Source organism: Lithobates pipiens, unplaced genomic scaffold (genome assembly GCF_037356315.1).
Source record: "Lithobates pipiens isolate NorthernLeopardFrog02 unplaced genomic scaffold, aLitPip1_a1.2 Scaffold_19, whole genome shotgun sequence".
Taxonomy (NCBI): Eukaryota; Metazoa; Chordata; class Amphibia; order Anura; family Ranidae; genus Lithobates; species Lithobates pipiens.
This window is the reverse complement of record NW_027507764.1, coordinates 227370925-227378207: the sequence shown is the minus strand read 5'-3', so window position 1 is coordinate 227378207 and position 7283 is coordinate 227370925. Positions and strand designations below refer to the sequence as shown.

General features: G+C 55.5%; 1 long non-coding RNA gene across 1 annotated transcript; it reads right to left on the bottom strand.

Annotated features, from left to right (window-relative positions):
* Positions 1-826: 826 nt before the first annotated feature.
* Positions 827-6607, bottom strand: LOC143996612 (uncharacterized). Its single transcript, XR_013277574.1, has 3 exons — positions 6348-6607; positions 3683-3775; positions 827-2693 (listed from the first exon to the last, which is right to left on the bottom strand). It is a non-coding gene; the product is annotated as an uncharacterized LOC143996612 (long non-coding RNA).
* Between the last annotated feature and the right edge of the window lie 676 nt (positions 6608-7283).

Genomic DNA, 7283 nt, shown 5'->3' with positions numbered 1-7283 from the left:
AAAGAAAACTTTTACATGTTACAGGTTTCCCAACAGACAGAGGGGGTTATTTATGAAAGGCAAATCTAGTTTGCACTACAAGTGCACTTGGAAGTGCAGTCGCTGTAGGTCGCTGTAGATTTGAGGGGAAGCTCTAAAATGAAGGATGAACTATTTCCATATTACTGGGTTTAGTAGCACTTTAACACTTGTGTGTTCTGCTCACATGTGTTTGTTCTACTATAAAGTAACTATTTTACAGTAGTGCATCAAGCAAACATTTGACACCTTACAAGGAGGTATCCAATTCCCAGATCCTCAGACACCCACAAATATGGGGACTTCTCAATTCATCCAGCATGTGCAATGATGTCACCTTTTCCTATGGAAAGAACACACTCAACAAAGCGTCTCCCTCCTACTTACGGTCATTATGATTCTGATTTGGATAGCAAGTACTCTAGTTAAGATCTGTTGATGTGCCCTGAAAAATGTAAACAGACAAATCATTTAATGGAGTTTACTAACTAACAATAGAACAAGCTAATATTTTTCTTCTCCTTGCACATTCTGTTGCTGAGTCCATCAACAGGGCGGGCTGAGAGAGACAAAGAAAAGACTCCCACTACTGTGATTGGGGCTGAGGCTAAAGCGTTTCCCACTGTCAGCCATCCTAAGGTTTACAAACTGGTAGCCCAGCCCAACTGAATAACAAGAAGCCATTGTCCTGGTACAATCTGTGTGGGTATCCCTCTGTTTATTGAAGGAAAGCTTGCCCAACATGTCAGGTGTCCAAGTAACAGCAGAGTCCATGACTAGTGTAGTCTGAATGTTCCCCTTATACTATTCCTTATCTATTAGAAACGAGACCACACCATAGGTTGGAGTAAACTGGCCACAACAGCCTTTATTAAACATAACTCAAAATTACTCCAATAACTTGTAAATATGAAAATATATAAATATATAAATATATATAAATATATAAATATAAATATAAATAACTTTATTAACATTAAACCACATTTTAATTAACATTAACTGCCCATTCTGGTGATCTCTGACGGTGACCACACTTAAACCAATACCCAATCACTGCGGTACACCTGACCAACTTCCCAAAGGCCTCCACCTGTGACCGGTCGGAGACAACTTCCGCCAGTGAACATAACCGTATTCCCTCCAACGTTCAGGAATACCCAGAGGGGCCGATCGTTAGATGAGCCCCCCACACCCTCAGATCCCTTCTGAGTACCTGTCTACCGTCAGAAACCACCAGAAAACACACCGCCAACACGAAAAACTTTCAGCTGCCGTGACAACCGATGAACCTGAAAAAGAAGAAAAAGACCAGCAACAAAACACCACAAAACAAACACATAACAATAGGGCGGGAGGGTGGGAAAAACTGCCTCCTCTGTGTCACACTGGGCTCCGAATGATTCCTTAAAGCCACACCTCTCCCTTTTATGTGACCCCTCCCCTACACTGAACTTGTTTCCTGCAAACCTTTTCCTGAACTCCACCCATAAAGCTTAACCCTCTGTGTCCCTCATCCACACTGTCATGTCCAGCACTCCTTATATCATTGCATTCTTAATCCGTGCTTCTCTTGACTAGTGTAGTCTGAATGTTCCCCTTATACTATTCCTTATCTATTAGAAACGAGACCACACCATAGGTTGGAGTAAACTGGCCACAACAGCCTTTATTAAACATAACTCAAAATTACTCCAATAACTTGTAAATATGAAAATATATAAATATATAAATATATATAAATATATAAATATAAATATAAATAACTTTATTAACATTAAACCACATTTTAATTAACATTAACTGCCCATTCTGGTGATCTCTGACGGTGACCACACTTAAACCAATACCCAATCACTGCGGTACACCTGACCAACTTCCCAAAGGCCTCCACCTGTGACCGGTCGGAGACAACTTCCGCCAGTGAACATAACCGTATTCCCTCCAACGTTCAGGAATACCCAGAGGGGCCGATCGTTAGATGAGCCCCCCACACCCTCAGATCCCTTCTGAGTACCTGTCTACCGTCAGAAACCACCAGAAAACACACCGCCACAGCCCGAAAGGGTGACCCCCTCAACCTTGAGGGCCGCCCCACACCCGAAGAGCTTTCTGTATGCCCTCCTGTAAGCCAAAGGACCAGAGGTCAGTCCCCACATCCGATAGATGAACGCCATCCCGCCTAAGATAAAGCCCTACATTCACCTCCAATTCCCTGTGTCTTACCACAATGCCCCCGTTCTGCACTACAAACCGCCCAACAACCTTATTAACCCTAATCCTAGTTTTCTCGAGGCTGGCTAAAGACCTGGCCCCCCGCCACACCGTTCTGGCCACAATGTCCGACCACACCAAAATGGTGCCCGGGAACAGGACTCGCATGCGCAACACATCAGCCTTGATATCCGCCAAAATGTCCTTCACTTTCCGAACTCCCAGGTCATTGCCCCCCGCATGAACAACCAGCACATCCGGGGGCCTATCCCTCAAAGCGAAGCGCTCCACCTCCCTCATGACACGCTCCCACCTCATGCCCGGGAAACCCAACCACATCACCCTAGCTACCTCCCTGGGGATACCCAATTGCCTGCCTGCTGGTAGAGAATCACCTCTCCTGGCCCCCCAGCAGACGTACGAATGCCCCAGGATCCAAACGAGGCGTTGAGAACCTCCATCTGGAATGAAAACAAGAGAAATAACACAACAACCAAAGGAATGTTACAAGCACAGTCCTCCCCCCCATAAATCCCACAGCAAACAACCCCCCAGCCGCACCCTCCTTACCCCAGTAGCAACTGCGGCCGGACATAGGACCGGAAACTCCGGGACTCCCATCTACCAATCCGGCGCACCACCGCCTCCTCCAGCCCACATCGAGCCGCTTCCGTGGCCGCCCCAATCCGAAAAGAGTGGGACGCGTAGTCCCGCTCATCCAAACCCACCGCCCTCAGGCATTGCCGAAAGACCGACACAAATTGAAAACGGGATAGAAAAGAGCCCTCCTCGTGCACCAAAAAGGGGCCCGCCCCCACAGGCCGTAACGCCCGGAAAGCCCGTACCGCCGCCACCGGGCACACTACCGAGCCCGGCAGGGCGAGCAGCGTAATCGCCACTCCCCTGCCCCGTTGATCAGTCTTAGACCTACGCAACCGTATACTCACCCGATCCGCAACCACCTGCACATCCTGATCCAACAGACCCCCAGCCACCCGTTTTGAGCGACACACCAACTCCCCAATCCTAAAAGCCCCATAAAACGCCAACGAAAACGCTGCCGTAAACAGAACGGTCTCGTAAGCAGACGAGCAAACGTCCACCAGCCGAGAACAAATTGCCACCAAATTGTCAAATGACACCGGCCGGCGCGCATCCCTACCCTTCCAATCCCTCCTGTACCCCTTCAACGTTTGCCTCACCCAAAAATCCTTCGTCCCGTCCGGCTCCCCCCACAGTTTGAACAAAAAGGCCAACCCCGCCAGCTTCCGCTCAATAGACGCGGGAGACAGGCCCGTCTCAATGTTCCGGGCAACCCAGTACAATACCACCCAGCGCCGGTCGGAGCCCCGACCAGCCACTCCAACCTCCCGCAGGAACGCCCACCATTCCGCCCACACTCTAGAATAAGCGGACCATGTAGCCTCACTCAACGACCTTTTTAACCAACCTGCGGCGATTCCAAGGGAAGTTCCCACATCCACCCGGGGCATGGCGCCCCCGACTCCTCCGCTCCCGGCGCCAGCTGCCGGAACTTGTCCCACTGAAAACGAGAGAGCGAGTCAGCCAAAGAATTCTCCACCCCAGGTATGTGCACAGCATAAACGTAAACATTGAGCCGCAAACAGCGAAAGACCAGGTGTCGCAGCAGCCGGATGACCGGGGGGGAGGAAGCAGTCATCCGATTGAGGACCTGGACCACCCCCATGTTATCGCAATTGATGCGCAACTTCAAATTACGAAACTCCGCCCCCCACAGCTCCAATGCCACCACTATCGGGAACAATTCTAGCAACCAAATTGCCCAACAACCCCGCAACCTCCCATGAGCGTGGCCAAGGTTCCGCACTCCACCGACCCCGGAACAATGCCCCATAACCCGTTGAGCCAGCCGCGTCAGTAACCAACTCCACATCGAAGTTGCTCACTGGCCCCGACATCCACATAGCCCGCCCATTATACGACTCCAAAAATTCATGCCAAGCCCGCAGGTCCTCCCGGTGTTCCCTTCGCAAACGCACAAAGTGGGTAGGGGCGGTTACCCCGGCAGTGGCCCCCGACAGCCGTCGGCAGAACACACGGCCCATAGGGATGATCCGGCAAGCGAAATTCAGCTTGCCCAACAGGGACTGCAGGGCCCGAAGCTGAACCTTCGGCCGGCCCTGCATGCCTGCCAACTCCGCCTGCAGATCCCGTAATTTATTCTCTGGCAAGCGACACTCCATTGCCATAGAATCAATCACGATTCCCAAAAAACTCAATTCCGTCACCGGGCCTTCCGTCTTATCCCCCGCCAACGGCACCCCGAACCTGCCCGCAATGTGCTGCAACGTGGACAGAAGAATCGCACACACATTGGAGGCAGGCGGGCCCACGCACAGAAAGTCATCCAAATAGTGGATGACCGACTCCAGGCCCGAAACATCTCTCACCACCCATTCCAAAAATGAACTAAAAGCTTCAAAATAGGCGCATGAAATGGAACAACCCATGGGCAGGCACAAGTCCACATAAAACTTGCCCCGCCAATGGCATCCCAACAGCCGGAAGCTGTCCGGGTGGACCGGCAGAAGGCGAAACGCCGATTCCACATCCGCCTTGGCCATGAGAGCCCCACGACCATACCGCCTGACCCACCGTACCGCCGCGTCAAAAGACGTGTAGGAAACCGTACACGCCTCCGGGTCAATGAAATCATTGACCGACCCCCCTTTCGGAAAAGACAGGTGATGAATCAAGCGAAACTTCCCCGGCTCCTTCTTAGGAACTACACCCAACGGGGAGACCACCAGGTCCCCCCACGGCTGCACTTCGAAAGGACCACCCATCCGGCCCAGCGCCACCTCTTTACCCAATTTGTCATCCACAACCCCCGGGTGATCTAAAGCCGATCGCAAATTCCTGGCCAACGGCGGCACCCCTCCCAAAGTACAGGGAATCCTAAAACCGTCCCGAAAACCCAGCATTAACCCACGCGCCGCCGCACCATCCGGATACCTATTTAGGAAAGGAAGCATCCTTCCCAGGTTCACCGGCGTCATCCCTTTTGTGACCGGCGGCACTGGCACGCTGACCTTTTTTGAAACAGCGAGACAGGGGGTGGGTGCCGCCGCACCCGGAGCACTCATGCTTGAAGCGGCACGCGCCTCCGAATTTACAAGCCCCTTCATTAAAGGGCCAGCACACCCCCCACTTCTTTCCGGCCGGCAGTCCCGAGGAAGACGCACTCCCGGCCCCCCCCTGAAGAAACGGAGTGGGCGCCCGCGGAGCAGACATAAGCCTCATCCAGAGGCTTATGTCCTTGTGATCCCACCGCAGGTCAGCCCGCACTGCCTTACGCTGACGAAACTGCTCATCATAGCGCAGCCAAGCCAGCCCTCCATACACTCGGTGAGCCTCCCCAATCGCGTCCAGGTAACAAAATAACGCCGAGCAATGCTCGGGGTTCTTTTCCCCTATCACGCTAGCCAATATAGCGAACGCCTGAAGCCAATTTGCAAATGTGCGCGGGATCAGCCGATACCTACGTTTTTCCTCGTCGTCCTTCTTGGAACTGTCCGGCTTAACCCTGTCCAAATTAAATTTCTCGAGGGGGAGCAAGGAGAAAATCTCCACATACTCACCCTTGCCGATCTTGTCCCGCACCTCCTGCTTCAAATGCGCCCCCAATGGGCCTTCGAAACAAACATAGACTTCGCACCGGGCAGCATCCGCGATCCTAACCAGGTCAGACCGCGCCCCCGGGTCCGCGGGCACCGGGGGGACCCCCGAGCCCACAGCCCCCGCATCCGTGCTCCCCGACACCGCAGCAGGCGGTGCATCCCGCGCAGGAATGACCACCGCCCCCCCGGCCCCCCCCACAGTACCCATCCAGGGGGCCACCTGAGGCGACCCGGAGCCCCCAGCAAACTTACCAACCAGGGCCTGCAGCCCCCCCAACAGCTCCTGCAACTGACCTGACGGCCCCCCCGGGGCCACAGGCCCCGCCCCCTGCGCTGAACCTGCCGCAACCCCCCCCAATACGTCCCGGGATCCCGTGGGCACCGCACCCCCCTGCGCCACCCCCATCAGATCCCGCAAGGCATCCGCCAGCAATGTAGACTCCCGCAACTTACCCGGGCCCCCAGGGGCCTCGGCGACCGGTACCGGTCCGGGTGTAGAAAAGGACCCCTCCTCCTCCTGGGACAGCTCGCTCTCCGAACCGACCTCTCCAGCGCGCACCGGGGACGCGGCAATCCCCCTGTGCTCCGCGCGGTCCATCCGGTCCCTGCGATCCGGGACTGCAGGCAATGTCCTCCTCCCCCCGCCGCCCCCGGCATGCCGGCGTCTAAAACCAGCCCTGCCAGGCACCTTGGCAGCCTTCTGCGACCCTCCCTCCCCCCCCTCCGGCATGCGACCCCCCCGGAGCGCCCCCCTCCCCCCCACCGCGCGGATGCTGGCCCCAGACCCAGCCTGCCGCAGATCCCCCGCCACGTGCACCCCCCCGCCTTGGCCTGCCGACCCAGAGCCATCCACACTCCCCCCCACCTCCACCGGGCCCCGTGCGGTCCCGGCGCCACTTCCATGCGGCCGTGAAGCCCCGCCCCCCTCCGTTCGGCGGCGCAACGACCGCCCGGCACGGGGGGAGCCGATAACCTGCCGTTTTGCCGGGGGGACCGATCGGTCCACCCCCGGGCTCCGGGAGTCACGAGGCGGCCGAGGAGTAGGCCCAGGAGAAAAACGCGCCGGAGGCCGAGACCTCCGCGCGCGCAGTGGAACCTCACCTGTCCCGCCGCCGTCCACATCGCCGTCCGTCAGGTCACCCACACGTTCCCGCAGCCAGTCCGCACCGTGCACCTCCGCCGCCCGTCGCAGCCGCGCGAAGAGTCCCTCGAGGTCCGCCATAGCAGAGGAGCAGCGAAAAACTGCCTCCTCTGTGTCACACTGGGCTCCGAATGATTCCTTAAAGCCACACCTCTCCCTTTTATGTGACCCCTCCCCTACACTGAACTTGTTTCCTGCAAACCTTTTCCTGAACTCCACCCATAAAGCTTAACCCTCTGTGTCCCTCA